This window comes from Anser anser, assembly GCF_964211835.1.
Source record: "Anser anser genome assembly, chromosome: 15".
Classification (NCBI taxonomy): domain Eukaryota; kingdom Metazoa; phylum Chordata; class Aves; order Anseriformes; family Anatidae; genus Anser; species Anser anser.
In genome coordinates this window covers 19,190,179-19,216,918 of record NC_139736.1, presented here as the reverse complement: position 1 = coordinate 19,216,918, position 26,740 = coordinate 19,190,179, and the positions used below count along the sequence as shown (strand labels likewise).

At 48.2% G+C, this 26,740-nt stretch overlaps 1 long non-coding RNA gene across 1 annotated transcript in view; it reads left to right on the top strand.

Annotated features, from left to right (window-relative positions):
* The first annotated feature begins 5,471 nt into the window (after window positions 1–5,471).
* The window catches only part of LOC310882080, a 150,157-nt gene continuing 128,888 nt past the window's right edge, over window positions 5,472–26,740 (top strand). Inside the window, exon 1 of the long non-coding RNA XR_014572803.1 lies at window positions 5,472–5,960. This is a non-coding gene — a long non-coding RNA (uncharacterized lncRNA). The remainder of the gene's footprint in view (window positions 5,961–26,740) is intronic.

The window sequence follows — 26,740 nt, the reverse complement described above, 5'->3', positions numbered from 1 at the left end:
GAAACCCCAAGGCCCAGCAACCACCCGCACCCCGCCACAGACGCTAACACCAAACCAACAACCCCATAATACGGCGAAGGATTCGACGCCACACCCAAAACACCCACCGCAAAGCAAATCCCTAAAAAAAACATAAAATAAGTCATTATTCCTGCCCGGACACTACCCGAGGCCTGCGGCTCGAAAAGCCGCCATTGTTCTCAACTACAGGAACTAACCGCAAGCCCCCAAGAATTCTACCCCATCTATGCCATTATGCTTAACCCCCCCCCCCCCCCCCGAGGCGGGGGTATTTGGTTATGCATATTCGTGCATAAATTTATATACCCCATATACATACATACTATAGTACCAGTAATATACATTATATACGGACTATCTTATAAGCAGGTGCTAAACCCATACATGTACACGGCCATTAAACCCTTAAACACACTCCTACCAAACCACCCGGCATGAATGTTCTAGGACCATACCCCACAACACCCAATACAACTCCACTCAAGCGCATAACAAGACCCCATTTTAATGAATGCTCACAGGACATGCTCCAACAACAACTCTCCACCACATATCTCATGCAGTTCGTATCAGACGGATTTATTAATCGTACTCCTCACGTGAAATCAGCAACCCGTTGCACATAATGTCCGGTATGACTAGCTTCAGGCCCATACGTTCCCCCTAAACCCCTCGCCCTCCTCACATTTTTGCGCCTCTGGTTCCTCGGTCAGGGCCATCCATTGGGTTCACTCACCCCTCCTTGCCCTTCAAAGTGGCATCTGTGAGTACTTTCACCTTCTCAATGCGTAATCGCGGCATGTTCCAGCTTTTTGGCGCCTCTGGTTCCTCTTATTTTTTCCGGGGTTACCTCACAGGTGGCTATTCCCAGTGATCTCGGGGGTCCCACAATCTAAGCCTGGACACACCTGCCTCACGGCCTATCCTATATTTCAAGGGTCCCTCGATGAGACGGTTGGCGTATATGGGGAATCATCCTGACACTGATGCACTTTGACCACATTCAGTTAATGTTACCTCCACCCTCCGGGTTAAATGGGGCTATTGGATGAATGCTCGTTGGACATAGCACAAAACAACAAATCATTAAGCGCAACCCCTGCGCTTCACAAACTAAACCAGTAAACTTTCGCTAACCACCATGTAGCATAAACCTTCATCGCCCAATCCCAGCAAACTACCTCTAAAACTCCATTAATCATCCCTTCCATGACATCATCGGAACGATGTACATATACACACAAACACATACAAAATAACTTAAACTTATTAGAGAAACTCCAGTACTAAAAATAGTAAACACAAGCAATAATTTCATATACTTCACTCTCACTCACCACTCAACTATCAGCTAACCACACCCCCGTCCACATAGCTTAACACAAAGCATGGCACTGAAGTTGCCAAGATGGCATAAAACATGCCTGCGGACAAAAGACTTAGTCCTAACCTTACGGTTGGTTTTTGCTAAATATATACATGCAAGTATCCGCGCCCCAGTGTAAACGCCCTCGACCACCTACCCCCATACAGGCCTTGAGGAGCGGGTATCAGGCACACCCAAGTAGTAGCCCAAGACGCCTCGCTAAGCCACGCCCCCACGGGTATTCAGCAGTAATTAACATTAAGCAATGAGTGCAAACTTGACTTAGTTATAGCAACAGCCTAACTTCAAGGGTTGGTAAATCTTGTGCCAGCCACCGCGGTCATACAAGAAACCCAAATCAACCGTCCTATTGACACGGCGTAAAGAGTGGTAAAATGCCTATCCTAGCTAACTAAGATCAAAATGCAACTGAGCTGTCATAAGCCCAAGATGCACCTAAACACACCATTAAGATGATCTTAGGAACTAACGACTGATTTAAACCCACGAAAGCCAGGGCCCAAACTGGGATTAGATACCCCACTATGCCTGGCCCTAAATCTTGATACTTACTTTACCGAAGTATCCGCCAGAGAACTACGAGCACAAACGCTTAAAACTCTAAGGACTTGGCGGTGCCCCAAACCCACCTAGAGGAGCCTGTTCTACAATCGATAATCCCCGATTAACCCAACCACCCCTTGCCAACACAGCCTACATACCACCGTCGCCAGCCCACCTCGAATGAGAGCACAACAGTGGACACAAAAGCACCCCGCTAATAAGACAGGTCAAGGTATAGCCTATGGAGTGGAAGAAATGGGCTACATTCCCTATTCATAGGGCACACGGAAAGAAGCGTGAAACCACTTCTGGAAGGCGGATTTAGCAGTAAAGTGGGACAATAGAGCCTACTTTAAGCCGGCCCTGGGGCACGTACATACCGCCCGTCACCCTCCTCAAAAGCCACATCCCACATAACTAATACCATAAATACGCTGAAGATGAGGTAAGTCGTAACAAGGTAAGTGTACCGGAAGGTGTACTTAGAATATCAAGACGTAGCTATAACACCAAAGCACTCAGCTTACACCTGAAAGATATCTACTAGACCGGATCGTCTTGAAGCCCCCCCTCTAGCTCAACCACACAAATAGTACACCAAAACTAAAGAATTTACTAAACTAATTAAAGTAAAGCATTTTACAGTCTTAGTATAGGCGATAGAAAAGACACTTAGACGCGATAGAGACCCCAGTACCGTAAGGGAAAGATGAAATAGCAGTGAAACAATCAAAGCGACAGACAGCAAAGATCAACCCTTGTACCTTTTGCATCATGGTTTAGCGAGAACAACCAAGCAAAGTGAACTAAAGTTTGCCCCCCCGAAACCCAAGCGAGCTACTTTCAAGCAGTTAAAGAGAGCGAACCCGTCTCTGTTGCAAAAGAGTGGGATGACTTGTCAGTAGAGGTGAAAAGCCAACCAAGCTGGGTGATAGCTGGTTACCTGTGAAACGAATCTAAGTTCCCCCTTAATCCTCCCTACCGGACATCCTGAACCCTAATGAGATGATTAAGAGCTATTTAATGGAGGGACAGCTCCATTAAAAAAGGACACAACCTCGACTAGCGGATAATTCTTACTACTGATCCTACCGTGGGCCCTAAAGCAGCCATCAAAAAAGAGTGCGTCAAAGCTCCACCACCTAAAAATACCAAAATAAGATGATTCCCTTATCACAAACAGGTCAACCTATGAATATAGGAGAATTAATGCTAAAATAAGTAACTCAGGGCCACACCCCTCTAACGGCGCAAGCTTACATAGAAACATTATTAACAGACCTAGACAGATACAAAAACCCCTACAAGACCACGTATTAACTAACCCTGTTAACCCGACTCAGGAGCGCCTATAAGAGCGATTAAAATCTGTGAAAGGAACTCGGCAAATTAATAAGGCCCGACTGTTTACCAAAAACATAGCCTTCAGCAAATTAAACAAGTATTGAAGGTGATGCCTGCCCGGTGACTTAGGTTTAACGGCCGCGGTATCCTAACCGTGCAAAGGTAGCGCAATCAATTGTCCCATAAATCGAGACTTGTATGAATGGCTAAACGAGGTCTTAACTGTCTCTCACAGATAATCAGTGAAATTGATCTCCCCGTGCAAAAGCGGGGATGTGAACATAAGACGAGAAGACCCTGTGGAACTTAAAAATCAACGACCACCGCGAATCCTCAATCAACCCCACTGGGGCCACTACCATCGCAGAGCCTGGTCGATATTTTTCGGTTGGGGCGACCTTGGAGGAGAACAAATCCTCCAAAAACAAGACCATACCTCTTTACCTAGAGCTACCCCTCAAAGTGCTAACAGTGACCAGACCCAATATAATTGATTAATGGACCAAGCTACCCCAGGGATAACAGCGCAATCCCCCTCAAGAGCCCATATCGACAGGGGGGTTTACGACCTCGATGTTGGATCAGGACATCCTAATGGTGCAGCCGCTATTAAGGGTTCGTTTGTTCAACGATTAACAGTCCTACGTGATCTGAGTTCAGACCGGAGCAATCCAGGTCGGTTTCTATCTATGACACACTCTCCCCAGTACGAAAGGACCGGGAAAGTGGGGCCAATACCACAAGCACGCCCCCCCCCTCTAAGCAGTGAAACCAACTAAACCGTGAAGAGGGCCTTCCCCCACCACTTTCAATCCTAGAAAAGGACCAGCTAGAGTGGCAGAGCCCGGCAAGTGCAGAAGGCTTAAGCCCTTTCCCCAGAGGTTCAAATCCTCTCCCTAGCTTCACCCATGATTCAAATAACAACACTAAGCTGCCTCGTTATATCCCTCCTATACATCATCCCAATCCTGATTGCCGTAGCCTTCCTAACCCTAGTAGAACGGAAAATCCTAAGCTACATACAATCCCGCAAAGGCCCTAACGTTGTCGGGCCTTTTGGCCTACTTCAACCATTTGCGGACGGACTGAAACTATTTACCAAAGAGCCCATCCGACCCTCTACCTCTTCCCCACTTCTATTCATTCTGATACCAATACTAGCCCTTGTCCTAGCCCTCACCACTTGAGCACCACTACCACTCCCATTTCCCCTAGCAGATCTAAACCTCGGAGTTCTCTTCCTAATAGCCATGTCAAGCCTAGCCGTCTACTCAGTCCTATGATCAGGCTGAGCCTCGAACTCAAAATACGCACTAATCGGAGCCCTACGGGCAGTAGCACAGACCATTTCATACGAAGTGACACTGGCCATAATCCTGCTATCAATAATCATACTAAGCGGAAGCTACACACTCAGCTCCTTTGCCGTCGCACAGGAGCCTCTATACTTCATTTTCTCCTCATGACCCCTAGCAATAATATGATACGTATCCACCCTAGCAGAGACAAACCGAGCTCCTTTTGACCTCACAGAGGGTGAATCTGAGCTAGTCTCAGGGTTTAACGTTGAATACGCCGCAGGACCCTTCGCCTTATTCTTCCTAGCTGAATATGCGAACATTATGCTAATAAATACACTTACAGCCATCATATTCCTAAACCCAAGCGCCCTAGGGCCACCCACAGAACTATTCCCCGTCATCCTAGCCACAAAAGTCCTCCTACTATCTTCTGGTTTCTTATGGGTCCGAGCTTCATACCCACGATTCCGATATGACCAACTAATGCACCTACTATGAAAAAACTTCCTACCCCTCACACTAGCTCTGTGCCTCTGACACATCAGCATACCTATCTGCTATGCAGGCCTACCTCCTTACATAAGGAAATGTGCCTGAACTACAAAGGGTCACTATGATAAAGTGAACATAGAGGTATAACAGCCCTCTCATTTCCTGTTGACCTTAGAAAAGTAGGAATTGAACCCACACAAGAGAAATCAAAATTCTCCATACTTCCCTTATATTATTTTCTAGTAGAGTCAGCTAATCAAGCTATCGGGCCCATACCCCGAAAATGATGGTTTAACCCCCTCCTCTACTAATGAACCCTTACGCGACCCCAATCATAACCTTCAGCCTCATCTTGGGCACCACAATCACAATTTCCAGCAACCACTGAGTTCTGGCCTGGACAGGACTGGAGATCAACGCACTAGCCATCATTCCCCTAATTGCCAAATCCCACCACCCACGAGCAGTAGAAGCCGCAACGAAATACTTCCTAACCCAAGCAGCTGCTTCCGCCCTGGTCCTATTCTCTAGCATAACCAATGCCTGAGTCACCGGCCAATGAGACATCACACAAATAAACCACCCAACCTCCTGTCTACTACTGACAGCAGCAATCGCTATTAAACTGGGCCTAGTGCCATTTCACTTCTGATTCCCAGAAGTACTACAAGGATCGCCACTAATAACAGCCCTGCTACTCTCGACCCTCATAAAATTCCCCCCACTAACCCTGCTCCTACTAACATCCAAATCCCTCGACCCAGCTCTACTCACCGCCATGGCCCTAGCCTCAACAGCACTAGGAGGCTGAATAGGACTGAACCAAACACAAACACGCAAAATCCTAGCCTTCTCGTCCATCTCCCACTTAGGCTGAATCGCCATCATCCTAGTTTACAGCCCCAAATTGGCCTTACTTACCTTCTACCTATACACAATCATAACATCAGCCGTATTCCTAGCCCTTAACAAAATCAAAGCCCTTAACCTATCCATGATCACAACCTCATGAACAAAAACCCCAGTGCTAAACGCCACCCTAATACTAGTACTTTTATCCCTAGCAGGCCTCCCCCCATTAACAGGCTTTATACCAAAGTGACTTATCATCCAAGAACTAACTAAACAGGAAATAACACCAGCAGCCATGGCAATTGCCATGCTATCACTGCTCAGCCTCTTCTTCTACCTACGCCTCGCATACCACTCAACAATTACCCTTCCCCCCAACTCCTCTAACCACATAAAACAATGATACACTAGCAAAGCCCCAAGCACACCTACTGCGGTCCTTGCCTCACTATCAATCCTCTTACTTCCCCTGTCCCCAATAATACATGCCATTGTCTAGAAACTTAGGATAACACCCCAAACCGAAGGCCTTCAAAGCCTTAAATAAGAGTTAAACCCTCTTAGTTTCTGCACATTAAGACTTACAGAATATTAACCTGTATCTTCTGAATGCAAGTCAGACGCTTTAATTAAGCTAAAGCCTCCCTAGACAGATGGGCTTCGATCCCACAAAACTCTAGTTAACAGCTAAATGCCTAAACCAATTGGCTTCTGCCTACAAAGACCCTGACGCACCCTAGTGCGCATCGATGAGCTTGCAACTCAACATGAATTTCACTACAGAGCCGATAAGAAGAGGAATTAAACCTCTGTAAAAAGGACTACAGCCTAACGCTTCAACACTCAGCCATCTTACCCGTCACCTTCATCAACCGATGACTATTTTCCACTAACCATAAGGATATTGGCACCCTGTACCTCATCTTCGGGGCATGAGCAGGAATAGTCGGCACCGCACTCAGCCTATTAATCCGCGCAGAACTAGGACAACCAGGAACTCTCCTAGGCGACGACCAAATTTACAATGTAATCGTTACTGCTCACGCCTTTGTAATAAGCTTCTTTATAGTCATACCCATCATGATCGGAGGATTCGGCAACTGATTAGTCCCCCTCATAATCGGTGCCCCCGACATAGCATTCCCGCGAATAAACAACATAAGCTTTTGACTCCTCCCCCCATCATTCCTCCTCCTACTAGCCTCATCCACTGTAGAAGCTGGCGCCGGCACAGGCTGAACTGTCTACCCTCCCCTAGCAGGTAACCTTGCCCACGCCGGAGCTTCAGTAGACCTGGCTATCTTCTCACTCCACTTAGCCGGTATCTCCTCCATCCTTGGGGCCATCAACTTTATCACCACAGCCATCAACATAAAACCCCCCGCACTCTCACAATACCAAACCCCACTATTTGTCTGATCCGTACTAATTACCGCCATCCTACTCCTTCTATCACTCCCCGTACTCGCCGCCGGTATTACAATATTACTAACTGATCGAAACCTAAACACCACATTCTTCGACCCCGCTGGAGGAGGAGACCCAATCCTGTACCAACACCTATTCTGATTCTTCGGACACCCAGAAGTCTATATTCTGATCCTACCGGGGTTCGGAATCATCTCACACGTAGTCACGTACTACTCAGGCAAAAAGGAGCCCTTCGGCTACATGGGAATAGTCTGAGCCATACTATCCATCGGCTTCCTAGGATTCATCGTCTGAGCTCACCACATGTTTACAGTAGGAATAGACGTTGATACCCGAGCCTACTTTACATCAGCCACTATAATCATTGCCATCCCTACCGGAATCAAAGTATTTAGCTGACTAGCCACCCTGCACGGAGGAACAATCAAATGAGACCCCCCCAATACTATGAGCTCTAGGATTTATCTTCCTATTTACCATCGGAGGATTAACAGGAATCGTTCTTGCAAACTCTTCCCTAGACATCGCCCTGCACGACACGTACTACGTAGTTGCCCACTTCCACTACGTCCTATCCATAGGCGCCGTCTTTGCCATTCTAGCAGGATTTACTCACTGATTCCCACTACTCACTGGGTTTACCCTACACCAAACATGAGCAAAAGCCCACTTCGGGGTAATATTTACAAGAGTAAACCTAACGTTCTTCCCCCAGCACTTTCTAGGCCTAGCAGGAATACCCCGACGATACTCGGACTATCCCGACGCCTACACACTATGAAACACCATTTCCTCCATCGGCTCCCTAATCTCAATAGTAGCCGTAATCATACTAATATTCATCATCTGAGAAGCCTTTCCGGCCAAACGAAAAGTCCTACAACCAGAACTAACTACCACAAACGTTGAATGAATCCACGGCTGCCCTCCCCCATACCATACTTTCGAGGAACCGGCCTTCGTCCAAGTACAAGAAAGGAAGGAATCGAACCCTCACATGCTGGTTTCAAGCCAACTGCATTAACCGCTCATGCTTCTTTCTTATGAGACGTTAGTAAACCAATTACATAGCCTTGTCAAGACTAAATCACAGGTAAAAATCCTGTACATCTCATGTGGCCAACCACTCCCAACTAGGATTCCAAGACGCCTCATCACCCATCATAGAAGAACTCGTTGAATTCCACGACCACGCCCTAATCGTTGCCCTAGCTATCTGCAGCCTAGTTCTCTACCTTTTAGCCCACATACTAACAGAAAAACTCTCGTCCAATGCTGTAGACGCCCAAGAAGTAGAGCTGATCTGGACAATCCTACCTGCTATCGTCCTGGTACTCCTCGCCCTCCCATCCCTACAAATCCTCTACATAATGGACGAAATCGACGAACCAGACCTCACCCTAAAAGCCATCGGCCACCAATGATACTGAAGCTACGAATACACAGACTTCAAAGACCTATCATTCGACTCCTACATAGTGCCCACCCCAGACTTACCCAACGGCCACTTCCGACTGCTAGAAGTTGACCACCGCGTAGTTATCCCAATAGAATCCCCCATCCGCGTGATCATTACTGCAGGAGACGTACTCCACTCCTGAGCAGTCCCAACGCTCGGAGTTAAAACAGACGCAATCCCAGGCCGACTAAACCAAACTTCATTCATTACCACCCGGCCTGGGATTTTTTACGGACAATGCTCAGAAATTTGCGGGGCTAATCACAGCTACATACCCATTGTAGTAGAATCAACCCCACTCCCACATTTCGAGGCCTGATCGTCCCTTCTATCATCATCCTAATCATTAAGAAGCTATGCAACAGCACTAGCCTTTTAAGCTAGCCAAAGAGGGACTTCCCCCTCCTTAATGATATGCCACAGCTTAACCCCGCACCATGATTTTCAATCATAATTATAACCTGATTAACCCTAGCACTCCTCATCCAACCAAAACTACTAGCCTTCACCACAACCAACCCCCCATCAAATAAGACCTCCCTCACTACCAAACCCACACCATGATCCTGACCATGAACCTAAGCTTCTTTGACCAATTTTCCAGCCCCAATCTATTCGGCATCCCCTTAATCCTACTATCCCTACTCTTCCCAGCCCTACTATTCCCGTCCCCAAACAACCGATGAATCAACAACCGCCTTTCTACTATCCAAACATGACTCCTTCACCTAATCACAAAACAACTAATAGTCCCACTCAACAAAAATGGCCACAAATGAGCCATAATATTTACATCCCTAATAATCATACTTCTTACAATCAACCTTCTAGGCCTCCTTCCATATACATTCACCCCAACCACCCAACTATCTATGAACATAGCCCTAGCCTTCCCACTATGGCTCGCCACACTACTAACAGGCCTACGAAACCAACCATCAGCCTCTTTAGCCCACCTATTACCCGAAGGTACCCCTACACCCCTAATCCCCGCACTAATCCTGATCGAAACAACCAGCCTACTAATCCGCCCCCTAGCCCTCGGAGTCCGCCTTACAGCCAACCTTACAGCAGGACACTTACTCATCCAACTCATCTCTACAGCCTCCATTGCATTAATACCCACCCTTCCTGCAGTATCCATCCTAACAATAATCATCCTACTACTCCTAACCATCCTAGAAGTAGCAGTAGCCATAATCCAGGCCTACGTCTTCGTGCTCCTTCTAAGCCTATACTTACAAGAAAACATCTAATGGCACACCAAGCACACTCATACCACATAGTTGACCCAAGCCCTTGACCAATCTTCGGGGCAGCCGCCGCCCTACTCACAACCTCAGGATTAATCATGTGATTCCACTACAACTCATCCATACTACTAACCCTAGGCCTCATCTCAATACTCCTAGTAATACTCCAATGATGACGAGACATTGTACGAGAAAGCACCTTCCAAGGCCATCACACTCCCACAGTCCAAAAAGGCCTACGATACGGCATAATCCTTTTCATCACATCCGAAGCATTCTTCTTCTTAGGGTTCTTCTGAGCGTTCTTCCACTCGAGCCTGGCCCCAACCCCAGAACTAGGAGGCCAATGACCCCCAACAGGAATTAAACCACTCAACCCGATAGAAGTCCCCCTACTAAACACAGCCATCCTACTAGCCTCAGGCGTTACCGTAACGTGAGCCCATCACAGCATCACAGAAGGAAACCGAAAACACGCCATCCACGCCCTAACCCTAACGATCCTCCTGGGATTCTACTTCACAGCCCTACAAGCAATAGAATACCACGAAGCCCCATTCTCAATCGCCGATAGCGTCTACGGATCTACCTTCTTCGTTGCCACTGGATTCCACGGACTCCACGTAATCATCGGATCCTCCTTCCTGACCGTCTGCCTCTTCCGACTGATCAAGTTCCACTTTACATCAGACCACCACTTCGGATTCGAGGCAGCAGCCTGATACTGACACTTCGTAGACGTCATCTGACTATTCCTCTACATAACCATCTACTGATGAGGATCTTGCTCTTCTAGTATATTAATTACAATTGACTTCCAATCTCTAGAATCTGGTATAAACCCAGAGGAGAGCAATGAACGCACTCATGTTCATATTCGCCCTATCATCAATCCTAAGCGCCGCCCTAACCGCATTAAACTTCTGACTCGCCCAAATAAACCCCGACTCAGAGAAACTCTCACCGTACGAATGTGGATTCGACCCACTTGGATCTGCTCGATTACCATTCTCAGTCCGATTCTTCCTCAGTAGCCATCCTGTTCGTCCTATTCGACCTAGAAATCGCCCTCCTACTCCCCCTGCCATGAGCCGTCCAACTCCAATCCCCCCTAATGACCCTCACCTGAACTGTAGCGATCCTCCTTCTCCTAACACTCGGACTGGCCTACGAGTGAATTCAAGGGGGCCTAGAATGAGCAGAATAACAGAAAGTTAGTCTAACCAAAAAGATAGCTGGTTTCGACCCAGCAGATTACAGCCAACCCTGTAACTTTGTTATGTCGCCCCTACATTTAAGCTTCTACTCAGCCTTCATTTTCAGCGGACTAGGACTAGCCTTCCACCGAACCCACCTAGTATCCGCCCTACTATGCCTTGAAAGCATAATATTATCGATATTCGTAGGCCTATCAATATGATCCATCGAAAACCAAGTCTCCTCATTCACCATGGTACCAATTCTCATGCTAACCTTCTCAGCGTGTGAGGCGGGCACAGGCCTGGCCATCCTAGTAGCCTCCACCCGCACACATGGCTCCGACCATCTACACAACCTAAACCTCCTGCAATGCTAAAAATCATCCTACCCACAATCATACTTCTTCCAACAGCCCTGCTGTCTCCACCAAAATTTCTATGGACTAACACCACCTTATACAGCCTCCTAATCGCTGCCCTAAGCCTACAGTGATTAATCCCAACCTACTACCCCTACAAATTTTTATCCAACTGAACAGGAATTGACCAAATCTCATCCCCCCTCCTAGTACTATCCTGCTGACTACTCCCACTCATAATCATAGCAAGCCAAAACCACCTGCAACAAGAACCCCTACAACGCAAACGAATCTTTATCTCAACCTTAGTCGCAGTCCAGCCATTCATCCTACTAGCCTTTTCCACCACAGAACTAGCACTATTTTACATCTCATTTGAAGCAACCCTCATTCCCACCCTAATCTTAATCACCCGATGGGGGAACCAACCAGAACGCCTAAGCGCTGGCATCTACCTGCTATTCTACACGCTAGTAAGCTCTCTACCCCTGCTAATCACAATCATACACCTATACGTGAAAATTGGCACCCTGCACCTGCCAACCCTACAACTAACCCACCCAACCCTATCCACCTCATGGACAGGAATACTATCAGGTCTAGCACTGCTCATAGCATTCATAGTAAAAGCCCCACTATACGGCCTACACCTCTGACTGCCAAAAGCCCACGTAGAAGCACCCATCGCAGGCTCAATACTCCTCGCCGCCCTACTACTAAAGCTAGGAGGATACGGAATTATACGAGTCACTCTATTTATGGGCCCACTGTCCAACCTCCTGCACTACCCCTTCCTAACCCTGGCCCTATGAGGCGCCCTAATGACTAGCTCAATCTGCCTACGACAGACAGACCTAAAATCACTAATCGCTTATTCATCCGTTAGCCACATAGGCCTAGTTATCGCCGCAGGAATAATCCAAACCCACTGATCATTCTCAGGGGCAATGATCCTAATAATTTCCCATGGACTAACTTCCTCCATACTATTCTGCCTAGCCAACACAAACTATGAACGTACGCACAGCCGAATTCTACTACTCACACGAGGCCTACAACCTCTCCTACCACTCATAGCTACCTGATGATTGCTGGCCAATCTAACAAACATAGCCTTACCCCCAACAACAAACCTCATAGCAGAGCTAACCATTATAATCACCTTATTCAACTGATCTGCCTTCACGATCATCCTAACAGGAATCGCAACCCTACTAACCGCCTCCTACACCTTATTCATACTACTAATGACCCAACGAGGCTCAATCCCCTCCCACATCACATCTATGCAAAACTCAACCACGCGAGAACACCTGCTCATAACACTCCACATTATCCCAATATTCCTCCTAATCCTCAAACCCGAACTGATCTCCGGAATCCCCTCATGCAAGTATAGTTTAAACCAAACATTAGACTGTGATTCTAAGAATAGAAGTTCAAACCTTCTTACCTGCCGAGGGGAGGGTTTAACCAACAAGAGCTGCTAACTCTTACATCTGAGCCTAAAACCTCAGCCCCCTTACTTTTAAAGGATAACAGCAATCCACTGGTCTTAGGAACCACCCATCTTGGTGCAAATCCAAGTAAAAGTAGTGAACCCCACACTACTAATCAACTCCCTCACACTACTCACGCTGACAATCCTCCTAACCCCAATCATCCTGCCATTTCTATTTAAAAACTTTAAAAACACCCCACAAGCCACCACCCGCGCTGTTAAAACCGCATTCCTAATTAGCCTAGCCCCTACAACCGCATTCATCTACTCGGGAGTAGAATCTGTCACCTGCCACTGGGAGTGAAAATTCATTATAAACTTTAAAATCCCCCTGAGCCTAAAAATAGACCAATACTCAATAACATTTCTTCCAATCGCCCTATTTGTAACATGATCAATCCTACAATTCGCCATATGATACATGGCCTCAGAGCCATACGTAACAAAATTTTTCACCTACCTACTGACATTCCTAGTCGCCATACTCCTCCTAACAACCGCAAACAACATATTCCTCCTATTCGTAGGCTGGGAAGGAGTACGAATCATGTCCTTCCTTCTCATCGGCTGATGACAAGGCCGAGCAGATGCCAACACCGCCGCCCTACGAGCCGTAATCTACAACCGAATCGGAGACGTCGGACTGATCCTGAGCATAGCATGACTAGCTTCAACATTCAACACCTGAGAGATCCAACAAGCCGTACACCCCCACCAAACCCCAATCCTCCCCCTCATAGGATTAATCCTCGCAGCCGCAGGAAAATCCGCCCAATTTGGACTCCACCCATGACTGCCCGCAGCAATAGAAGGCCCCACCCCAGTATCAGCCCTACTGCACTCCAGTACCATAGTAGTAGCCGGAATCTTCCTGCTCATCCGCATGCACCCCCTGCTAGCCACCAACCAGACAGCCCTAACTGCCTGCCTATGCCTAGGTGCTCTATCAACCCTATTCGCTGCCACATGCGCCCTAACCCAAAATGACATCAAAAAAATCATTGCTTTCTCAACATCCAGCCAACTAGGACTAATAATAGTCACTATCGGACTAAACCTCCCACAACTAGCCTTCCTACACATCTCAACCCATGCCTTCTTTAAAGCCATACTATTCCTATGCTCAGGGTCTATCATCCACAACCTAAACGGAGAACAAGATATCCGAAAGATAGGAGGCCTACAGAAAATACTCCCAGTCACTACTTCCTGCCTAACCATCGGAAACCTGGCGCTGATAGGAACCCCATTCCTAGCCGGATTCTACTCAAAAGACCTCATCATCGAAAGCTTAAACACATCATACCTAAATACTTGAGCCCTACTCCTAACCCTTATAGCCACAGCATTCACCGCAACCTACAGCATCCGCATAACCATCCTAGTCCAAGCTGGACAAACCCGAATCCCCCCAATAGTATCAATAAACGAAAACAACCCACTAATCACCGCCCCCCTAACCCGACTCGCCCTAGGCAGCATTACAGCAGGAATAATCATTACCTCTTTCATCACACCAACCAAAACCCCCCCAATAACCATACCCCTTATCACCAAAACTGCTGCCATCCTCATAACAATCCTAGGAATCATCCTAGCCCTAGAACTATCGAACATAACACACACCCTCACTCACCCCAAACCAAACCCCCTCATAAACTTCTCCTCTGCATTAGGGTACTTCAACCCCCTAGTACACCGATTCTTCTCCAAAAACCTACTAGAAAAGGGACAAAACATTGCCCTACACTTGATCGACCTCTCCTGACTCAAAAAAATAGGGCCAGAGGGCCTTGCTGAACTACAAGTAGCCGCAAGCAAAGCCGCAACCTCAATACACACAGGGCTAATTAAGGCCTACCTAGGATCCTTCGCCCTCTCCATCCTGGTAATAATCCTAATAACACACAGACTCACTAATGGCCCCTAACATCCGCAAATCCCATCCCCTACTAAAAATAATCAACAACTCCCTAATCGACCTACCCGCCCCCTCCAACATCTCTGCCTGATGAAACTTCGGCTCCCTTCTAGCCATCTGCTTAGCCACACAAATCCTAACAGGCCTGCTACTAGCCATACACTACACCGCAGACACTTCACTCGCCTTCTCCTCAGTAGCTCACACATGCCGAGACGTCCAGTACGGATGGCTCATCCGCAACCTCCACGCCAACGGTGCTTCGCTCTTCTTTATCTGCATCTACTTACACATCGGACGAGGCCTCTACTACGGCTCCTACCTATACAAAGAAACCTGAAACACAGGAGTAATCCTCCTACTCACCCTAATAGCAACTGCCTTCGTAGGGTATGTCCTACCATGAGGACAAATGTCATTCTGAGGGGCCACCGTAATCACCAACCTATTCTCAGCCATCCCGTACATTGGGCAAACTCTAGTAGAATGAGCCTGAGGAGGATTCTCAGTAGACAATCCAACCTTAACCCGATTCTTCGCCATCCACTTCCTACTGCCCTTCCTAATTGCAGGAATCACCCTAGTCCACCTAACCTTCCTACACGAATCAGGCTCAAATAACCCACTAGGAATCGTATCAGACTGCGACAAAATCCCATTCCACCCATACTTCTCCATTAAAGACAGCTTAGGGCTTACCCTAATAATCACCCCTCTAATAGCACTAGCCCTATTTTCACCGAACCTCCTGGTTCTTGGAATCCTAGTTGGGAGTGGTTGGCCACATGAGATGTACAGGATTTTTACCTGTGATTTAGTCTTGACAAGGCTATGTAATTGGTTTACTAACGTCTCATAAGAAAGAAGCATGAGCGGTTAATGCAGTTGGCTTGAAACCCATCCCCAGTGGTGCCAGTGCACTCTCTGAACTCACTGAAGTGCATCCCCAGTGGTGCCAGTCCACTCTCTGCACTCACTGCACTGCATCCCCAGTGGTGCCAGTGCGCTCTCTGGAGTCACAGCACTGCATCCCCAGTGGTGCCAGTGCACTCGCTGGACTCACTGCAGTGCATCCCCAGTGGTGCCAGTGCACTCTCTGGACTCACTGCACTGCATCCCCAGTGGTGCCAGTGCACTCTCTGGACTCACTGCACTGCATCACCAGTGGTGCCAGTGCACTCTCTGGACTCACTGCACTGCATCCCCAGTGGTGCCAGTGCACTCTCTGGACTCACTGCACTCCATCCCCAGTGGTGCCAGTGCACTCTCTGGACTCACTGAAGTGCATCCCCAGTGGTGCCAGTGCACTCTCTGCACTCACTGCACTGCATCCACAGTGGTGCCAGTGCGCTCTCTGGAGTCACAGCACTGCATCCCCAGTGGTGCCAGTGCAATCTCTGGACTCACTGCACTGCATCCCCAGTGGTGCCAGTGCACTCTCTGGACTCACTGCACTTCATCCCCAGTCGTGTCAGTGCACTCTCTGGACTCACTGAAGTGCATCCCCAGTTGTGCCAGTGCACTCTCTGGACTCACTGCACTGCATCCCCAGTGGTGCCAGTGCACTCTCTGGACTCACTGCACTGCATCCCCAGTGGTGCCAGTGCAATCTCTGGACTCACTGTAGTGCATCCCCAGTGGTGCCAGTGCACTCTCTGGACTCACTGCAGTGCATCCCCAGTGGTGCCAGTGCACTCTCTGGACTCACTGTACTGCATCACCAGTGGTGCCAGTGCACTCTCTGGACTCACTGCAGTGCATCCCCAGTGGTGCCAGTGCACTCTCTGGACTCACTGCACTGCAGCCCCGGTGGTGCCAGTGCACTCTCTGGACTCACTGCACTGCATCCCCAGTTTTGCCAGTGAAGTCTTTGGACTCACTGCACTGCATCCCCAGTGGTGCCAGTGCACTCTCTGGAGTCACTGAAGTGCATCCCCAGTGGTGCCAGTGCACTCTCTGGACTCACTGCACTGCATGCCCAGTGGTGCCAGTGCACTCTCTGGACTCACTGCACTGCATCCGCTCATGATCGGAGGATTCGGCAACTGAGTAGTCCCCCTCATAATCGGTGCCCCCGACATAGCATTCCCGCGAATAAACAACATAAGCTTTTGACTCCTCCCCCCATCATTCCTCCTCCTACTAGCCTCATCCACTGTAGAAGCTGGCGCCGGCACAGGCTGAACTGTCTACCCTCCCCTAGCAGGTAACCTTGCCCACGCCGGAGCTTCAGTAGACCTGGCTATCTTCTCACTCCACTTAGCCGGTATCTCCTCCATCCTTGGGGCCGTCAACTTTATCACCACAGCCATCAACATAAAACCCCCCGCACTCTCACAATACCAAACCCCACTATTTGTCTGATCCGTACTAATTACCGCCATCCTACTCCTTCTATCACTCCCCGTACTCGCCGCCGGTATTACAATATTACTAACTGATCGAAACCTAAACACCACATTCTTCGACCCCGCTGGAGGAGGAGACCCAATCCTGTACCAACACCTATTCTGATTCTTCGGACACCCAGAAGTCTATATTCTGATCCTACCGGGGTTCGGAATCATCTCACACGTAGTCACGTACTACTCAGGCAAAAAGGAGCCCTTCGGCTACATGGGAATAGTCTGAGCCATACTATCCATCGGCTTCCTAGGATTCATCGTCTGAGCTCACCACATGTTTACAGTAGGAATAGACGTTGATACCCGAGCCTACTTTACATCAGCCACTATAATCATTGCCATCCCTACCGGAATCAAAGTATTTAGCTGACTAGCCACCCTGCACGGAGGAACAATCAAATGAGACCCCCCCAATACTATGAGCTCTAGGATTTATCTTCCTATTTACCATCGGAGGATTAACAGGAATCGTTCTTGCAAACTCTTCCCTAGACATCGCCCTGCACGACACGTACTACGTAGTTGCCCACTTCCACTACGTCCTATCCATAGGCGCCGTCTTTGCCATTCTAGCAGGATTTACTCACTGATTCCCACTACTCACTGGGTTTACCCTACACCAAACATGAGCAAAAGCCCACTTCGGGGTAATATTTACAAGAGTAAACCTAACGTTCTTCCCCCAGCACTTTCTAGGCCTAGCAGGAATACCCCGACGATACTCGGACTATCCCGACGCCTACACACTATGAAACACCATTTCCTCCATCGGCTCCCTAATCTCAATAGTAGCCGTAATCATACTAATATTCATCATCTGAGAAGCCTTTCCGGCCAAACGAAAAGTCCTACAACCAGAACTAACTACCACAAACGTTGAATGAATCCACGGCTGCCCTCCCCCATACCATACTTTCGAGGAACCGGCCTTCGTCCAAGTACAAGAAAGGAAGGAATCGAACCCTCACATGCTGGTTTCAAGCCAACTGCATTAACCGCTCATGCTTCTTTCTTATGAGACGTTAGTAAACCAATTACATAGCCTTGTCAAGACTAAATCACAGGTAAAAATCCTGTACATCTCATGTGGCCAACCCCTCCCAACTAGGATTCCAAGACGCCTCATCACCCATCATAGAAGAACTCGTTGAATTCCACGACCACGCCCTAATCGTTGCCCTAGCTATCTGCAGCCTAGTTCTCTACCTTTTAGCCCACATACTAACAGAAAAACTCTCGTCCAATGCTGTAGACGCCCAAGAAGTAGAGCTGATCTGGACAATCCTACCTGCTATCGTCCTGGTACTCCTCGCCCTCCCATCCCTACAAATCCTCTACATAATGGACGAAATCGACGAACCAGACCTCACCCTAAAAGCCATCGGCCACCAATGATACTGAAGCTACGAATACACAGACTTCAAAGACCTATCATTCGACTCCTACATAGTGCCCACCCCAGACTTACCCAACGGCCACTTCCGACTGCTAGAAGTTGACCACCGCGTAGTTATCCCAATAGAATCCCCCATCCGCGTGATCATTACTGCAGGAGACGTACTCCACTCCTGAGCAGTCCCAACGCTCGGAGTTAAAACAGACGCAATCCCAGGCCGACTAAACCAAACTTCATTCATTACCACCCGGCCTGGGATTTTTTACGGACAATGCTCAGAAATTTGCGGGGCTAATCACAGCTACATACCCATTGTAGTAGAATCAACCCCACTCCCACATTTCGAGGCCTGATCGTCCCTTCTATCATCATCCTAATCATTAAGAAGCTATGCAACAGCACTAGCCTTTTAAGCTAGCCAAAGAGGGACTTCCCCCTCCTTAATGATATGCCACAGCTTAACCCCGCACCATGATTTTCAATCATAATTATAACCTGATTAACCCTAGCACTCCTCATCCAACCAAAACTACTAGCCTTCACCACAACCAACCCCCCATCAAATAAGACCTCCCTCACTACCAAACCCACACCATGATCCTGACCATGAACCTAAGCTTCTTTGACCAATTTTCCAGCCCCAATCTATTTGGCATCCCCTTAATCCTACTATCCCTACTCTTCCCAGCCCTACTATTCCCGTCCCCAAACAACCGATGAATCAACAACCGCCTTTCTACTATCCAAACATGACTCCTTCACCTAATCACAAAACAACTAATAGTCCCACTCAACAAAAATGGCCACAAATGAGCCATAATATTTACATCCCTAATAATCATACTTCTTACAATCAACCTTCTAGGCCTCCTTCCATATACATTCACCCCAACCACCCAACTATCTATGAACATAGCCCTAGCCTTCCCACTATGGCTCGCCACACTACTAACAGGCCTACGAAACCAACCATCAGCCTCTTTAGCCCACCTATTACCCGAAGGTACCCCTACACCCCTAATCCCCGCACTAATCCTGATCGAAACAACCAGCCTACTAATCCGCCCCCTAGCCCTCGGAGTCCGCCTTACAGCCAACCTTACAGCAGGACACTTACTCATCCAACTCATCTCTACAGCCTCCATTGCATTAATACCCACCCTTCCTGCAGTATCCATCCTAACAATAATCATCCTACTACTCCTAACCATCCTAGAAGTAGCAGTAGCCATAATCCAGGCCTACGTCTTCGTGCTCCTTCTAAGCCTATACTTACAAGAAAACATCTAATGGCACACCAAGCACACTCATACCACATAGTTGACCCAAGCCCTTGACCAATCTTCGGGGCAGCCGCCGCCCTACTCACAACCTCAGGATTAATCATGTGATTCCACTACAACTCATCCATACTACTAACCCTAGGCCTCATCTCAATACTCCTAGTAATACTCCAATGATGACGAGACATTGTACGAGAAAGCACCTTCCAAGGCCATCACACTCCCACAGTCCAAAAAGGCCTACGATACGGCATAATCCTTTTCATCACATCCGAAGCATTCTTCTTCTTAGGGTTCTTCTGAGCGTTCTTCCACTCGAGCCTGGCCCCAACCCCAGAACTAGGAGGCCAATGACCCCCAACAGGAATTAAACCACTCAACCCGATAGAAGTCCCCCTACTAAACACAGCCATCCTACTAGCCTCAGGCGTTACCGTAACGTGAGCCCATCACAGCATCACAGAAGGAAACCGAAAACACGCCATCCACGCCCTAACCCTAACGATCCTCCTGGGATTCTACTTCACAGCCCTACAAGCAATAGAATACCACGAAGCCCCATTCTCAATCGCCGATAGCGTCTACGGATCTACCTTCTTCGTTGCCACTGGATTCCACGGACTCCACGTAATCATCGGATCCTCCTTCCTGACCGTCTGCCTCTTCCGACTGATCAAGTTCCACTTTACATCAGACCACCACTTCGGATTCGAGGCAGCAGCCTGATACTGACACTTCGTAGACGTCATCTGACTATTCCTCTACATAACCATCTACTGATGAGGATCTTGCTCTTCTAGTATATTAATTACAATTGACTTCCAATCTCTAGAATCTGGTATAAACCCAGAGGAGAGCAATGAACGCACTCATGTTCATATTCGCCCTATCATCAATCCTAAGCGCCGCCCTAACCGCATTAAACTTCTGACTCGCCCAAATAAACCCCGACTCAGAGAAACTCTCACCGTACGAATGTGGATTCGACCCACTTGGATCTGCTCGATTACCATTCTCAGTCCGATTCTTCCTCAGTAGCCATCCTGTTCGTCCTATTCGACCTAGAAATCGCCCTCCTACTCCCCCTGCCATGAGCCGTCCAACTCCAATCCCCCCTAATGACCCTCACCTGAACTGTAGCGATCCTCCTTCTCCTAACACTCGGACTGGCCTACGAGTGAATTCAAGGGGGCCTAGAATGAGCAGAATAACAGAAAGTTAGTCTAACCAAAAAGATAGCTGGTTTCGACCCAGCAGATTACAGCCAACCCTGTAACTTTGTTATGTCGCCCCTACATTTAAGCTTCTACTCAGCCTTCATTTTCAGCGGACTAGGACTAGCCTTCCACCGAACCCACCTAGTATCCGCCCTACTATGCCTTGAAAGCATAATATTATCGATATTCGTAGGCCTATCAATATGATCCATCGAAAACCAAGTCTCCTCATTCACCATGGTACCAATTCTCATGCTAACCTTCTCAGCGTGTGAGGCGGGCACAGGCCTGGCCATCCTAGTAGCCTCCACCCGCACACATGGCTCCGACCATCTACACAACCTAAACCTCCTGCAATGCTAAAAATCATCCTACCCACAATCATACTTCTTCCAACAGCCCTGCTGTCTCCACCAAAATTTCTATGGACTAACACCACCTTATACAGCCTCCTAATCGCTGCCCTAAGCCTACAGTGATTAATCCCAACCTACTACCCCTACAAATTTTTATCCAACTGAACAGGAATTGACCAAATCTCATCCCCCCTCCTAGTACTATCCTGCTGACTACTCCCACTCATAATCATAGCAAGCCAAAACCACCTGCAACAAGAACCCCTACAACGCAAACGAATCTTTATCTCAACCTTAGTCGCAGTCCAGCCATTCATCCTACTAGCCTTTTCCACCACAGAACTAGCACTATTTTACATCTCATTTGAAGCAACCCTCATTCCCACCCTAATCTTAATCACCCGATGGGGGAACCAACCAGAACGCCTAAGCGCTGGCATCTACCTGCTATTCTACACGCTAGTAAGCTCTCTACCCCTGCTAATCACAATCATACACCTATACGTGAAAATTGGCACCCTGCACCTGCCAACCCTACAACTAACCCACCCAACCCTATCCACCTCATGGACAGGAATACTATCAGGTCTAGCACTGCTCATAGCATTCATAGTAAAAGCCCCACTATACGGCCTACACCTCTGACTGCCAAAAGCCCACGTAGAAGCACCCATCGCAGGCTCAATACTCCTCGCCGCCCTACTACTAAAGCTAGGAGGATACGGAATTATACGAGTCACTCTATTTATGGGCCCACTGTCCAACCTCCTGCACTACCCCTTCCTAACCCTGGCCCTATGAGGCGCCCTAATGACTAGCTCAATCTGCCTACGACAGACAGACCTAAAATCACTAATCGCTTATTCATCCGTTAGCCACATAGGCCTAGTTATCGCCGCAGGAATAATCCAAACCCACTGATCATTCTCAGGGGCAATGATCCTAATAATTTCCCATGGACTAACTTCCTCCATACTATTCTGCCTAGCCAACACAAACTATGAACGTACGCACAGCCGAATTCTACTACTCACACGAGGCCTACAACCTCTCCTACCACTCATAGCTACCTGATGATTGCTGGCCAATCTAACAAACATAGCCTTACCCCCAACAACAAACCTCATAGCAGAGCTAACCATTATAATCACCTTATTCAACTGATCTGCCTTCACGATCATCCTAACAGGAATCGCAACCCTACTAACCGCCTCCTACACCTTATTCATACTACTAATGACCCAACGAGGCTCAATCCCCTCCCACATCACATCTATGCAAAACTCAACCACGCGAGAACACCTGCTCATAACACTCCACATTATCCCAATATTCCTCCTAATCCTCAAACCCGAACTGATCTCCGGAATCCCCTCATGCAAGTATAGTTTAAACCAAACATTAGACTGTGATTCTAAGAATAGAAGTTCAAACCTTCTTACCTGCCGAGGGGAGGGTTTAACCAACAAGAGCTGCTAACTCTTACATCTGAGCCTAAAACCTCAGCCCCCTTACTTTTAAAGGATAACAGCAATCCACTGGTCTTAGGAACCACCCATCTTGGTGCAAATCCAAGTAAAAGTAGTGAACCCCACACTACTAATCAACTCCCTCACACTACTCACGCTGACAATCCTCCTAACCCCAATCATCCTGCCATTTCTATTTAAAAACTTTAAAAACACCCCACAAGCCACCACCCGCGCTGTTAAAACCGCATTCCTAATTAGCCTAGCCCCTACAACCGCATTCATCTACTCGGGAGTAGAATCTGTCACCTGCCACTGGGAGTGAAAATTCATTATAAACTTTAAAATCCCCCTGAGCCTAAAAATAGACCAATACTCAATAACATTTCTTCCAATCGCCCTATTTGTAACATGATCAATCCTACAATTCGCCATATGATACATGGCCTCAGAGCCATACGTAACAAAATTTTTCACCTACCTACTGACATTCCTAGTCGCCATACTCCTCCTAACAACCGCAAACAACATATTCCTCCTATTCGTAGGCTGGGAAGGAGTACGAATCATGTCCTTCCTTCTCATCGGCTGATGACAAGGCCGAGCAGATGCCAACACCGCCGCCCTACGAGCCGTAATCTACAACCGAATCGGAGACGTCGGACTGATCCTGAGCATAGCATGACTAGCTTCAACATTCAACACCTGAGAGATCCAACAAGCCGTACACCCCCACCAAACCCCAATCCTCCCCCTCATAGGATTAATCCTCGCAGCCGCAGGAAAATCCGCCCAATTTGGACTCCACCCATGACTGCCCGCAGCAATAGAAGGCCCCACCCCAGTATCAGCCCTACTGCACTCCAGTACCATAGTAGTAGCCGGAATCTTCCTGCTCATCCGCATGCACCCCCTGCTAGCCACCAACCAGACAGCCCTAACTGCCTGCCTATGCCTAGGTGCTCTATCAACCCTATTCGCTGCCACATGCGCCCTAACCCAAAATGACATCAAAAAAATCATTGCTTTCTCAACATCCAGCCAACTAGGACTAATAATAGTCACTATCGGACTAAACCTCCCACAACTAGCCTTCCTACACATCTCAACCCATGCCTTCTTTAAAGCCATACTATTCCTATGCTCAGGGTCTATCATCCACAACCTAAACGGAGAACAAGATATCCGAAAGATAGGAGGCCTACAGAAAATACTCCCAGTCACTACTTCCTGCCTAACCATCGGAAACCTGGCGCTGATAGGAACCCCATTCCTAGCCGGATTCTACTCAAAAGACCTCATCATCGAAAGCTTAAACACATCATACCTAAATACTTGAGCCCTACTCCTAACCCTTATAGCCACAGCATTCACCGCAACCTACAGCATCCGCATAACCATCCTAGTCCAAGCTGGACAAACCCGAATCCCCCCAATAGTATCAATAAACGAAAACAACCCACTAATCACCGCCCCCCTAACCCGACTCGCCCTAGGCAGCATTACAGCAGGAATAATCATTACCTCTTTCATCACACCAACCAAAACCCCCCCAATAACCATACCCCTTATCACCAAAACTGCTGCCATCCTCATAACAATCCTAGGAATCATCCTAGCCCTAGAACTATCGAACATAACACACACCCTCACTCACCCCAAACCAAACCCCCTCATAAACTTCTCCTCTGCATTAGGGTACTTCAACCCCCTAGTACACCGATTCTTCTCCAAAAACCTACTAGAAAAGGGACAAAACATTGCCCTACACTTGATCGACCTCTCCTGACTCAAAAAAATAGGGCCAGAGGGCCTTGCTGAACTACAAGTAGCCGCAAGCAAAGCCGCAACCTCAATACACACAGGGCTAATTAAGGCCTACCTAGGATCCTTCGCCCTCTCCATCCTGGTAATAATCCTAATAACACACAGACTCACTAATGGCCCCTAACATCCGCAAATCCCATCCCCTACTAAAAATAATCAACAACTCCCTAATCGACCTACCCGCCCCCTCCAACATCTCTGCCTGATGAAACTTCGGCTCCCTTCTAGCCATCTGCTTAGCCACACAAATCCTAACAGGCCTGCTACTAGCCATACACTACACCGCAGACACTTCACTCGCCTTCTCCTCAGTAGCTCACACATGCCGAGACGTCCAGTACGGATGGCTCATCCGCAACCTCCACGCCAACGGTGCTTCGCTCTTCTTTATCTGCATCTACTTACACATCGGACGAGGCCTCTACTACGGCTCCTACCTATACAAAGAAACCTGAAACACAGGAGTAATCCTCCTACTCACCCTAATAGCAACTGCCTTCGTAGGGTATGTCCTACCATGAGGACAAATGTCATTCTGAGGGGCCACCGTAATCACCAACCTATTCTCAGCCATCCCGTACATTGGGCAAACTCTAGTAGAATGAGCCTGAGGAGGATTCTCAGTAGACAATCCAACCTTAACCCGATTCTTCGCCATCCACTTCCTACTGCCCTTCCTAATTGCAGGAATCACCCTAGTCCACCTAACCTTCCTACACGAATCAGGCTCAAATAACCCACTAGGAATCGTATCAGACTGCGACAAAATCCCATTCCACCCATACTTCTCCATTAAAGACAGCTTAGGGCTTACCCTAATAATCACCCCTCTAATAGCACTAGCCCTATTTTCACCGAACCTCCTGGTTCTTGGAATCCTAGTTGGGAGTGGTTGGCCACATGAGATGTACAGGATTTTTACCTGTGATTTAGTCTTGACAAGGCTATGTAATTGGTTTACTAACGTCTCATAAGAAAGAAGCATGAGCGGTTAATGCAGTTGGCTTGAAACCCATCCCCAGTGGTGCCAGTGCACTCTCTGAACTCACTGAAGTGCATCCCCAGTGGTGCCAGTCCACTCTCTGCACTCACTGCACTGCATCCCCAGTGGTGCCAGTGCGCTCTCTGGAGTCACAGCACTGCATCCCCAGTGGTGCCAGTGCACTCGCTGGACTCACTGCAGTGCATCCCCAGTGGTGCCAGTGCACTCTCTGGACTCACTGCACTGCATCCCCAGTGGTGCCAGTGCACTCTCTGGACTCACTGCACTGCATCACCAGTGGTGCCAGTGCACTCTCTGGACTCACTGCACTGCATCCCCAGTGGTGCCAGTGCACTCTCTGGACTCACTGCACTCCATCCCCAGTGGTGCCAGTGCACTCTCTGGACTCACTGAAGTGCATCCCCAGTGGTGCCAGTGCACTCTCTGCACTCACTGCACTGCATCCACAGTGGTGCCAGTGCGCTCTCTGGAGTCACAGCACTGCATCCCCAGTGGTGCCAGTGCAATCTCTGGACTCACTGCACTGCATCCCCAGTGGTGCCAGTGCACTCTCTGGACTCACTGCACTTCATCCCCAGTCGTGTCAGTGCACTCTCTGGACTCACTGAAGTGCATCCCCAGTTGTGCCAGTGCACTCTCTGGACTCACTGCACTGCATCCCCAGTGGTGCCAGTGCACTCTCTGGACTCACTGCACTGCATCCCCAGTGGTGCCAGTGCAA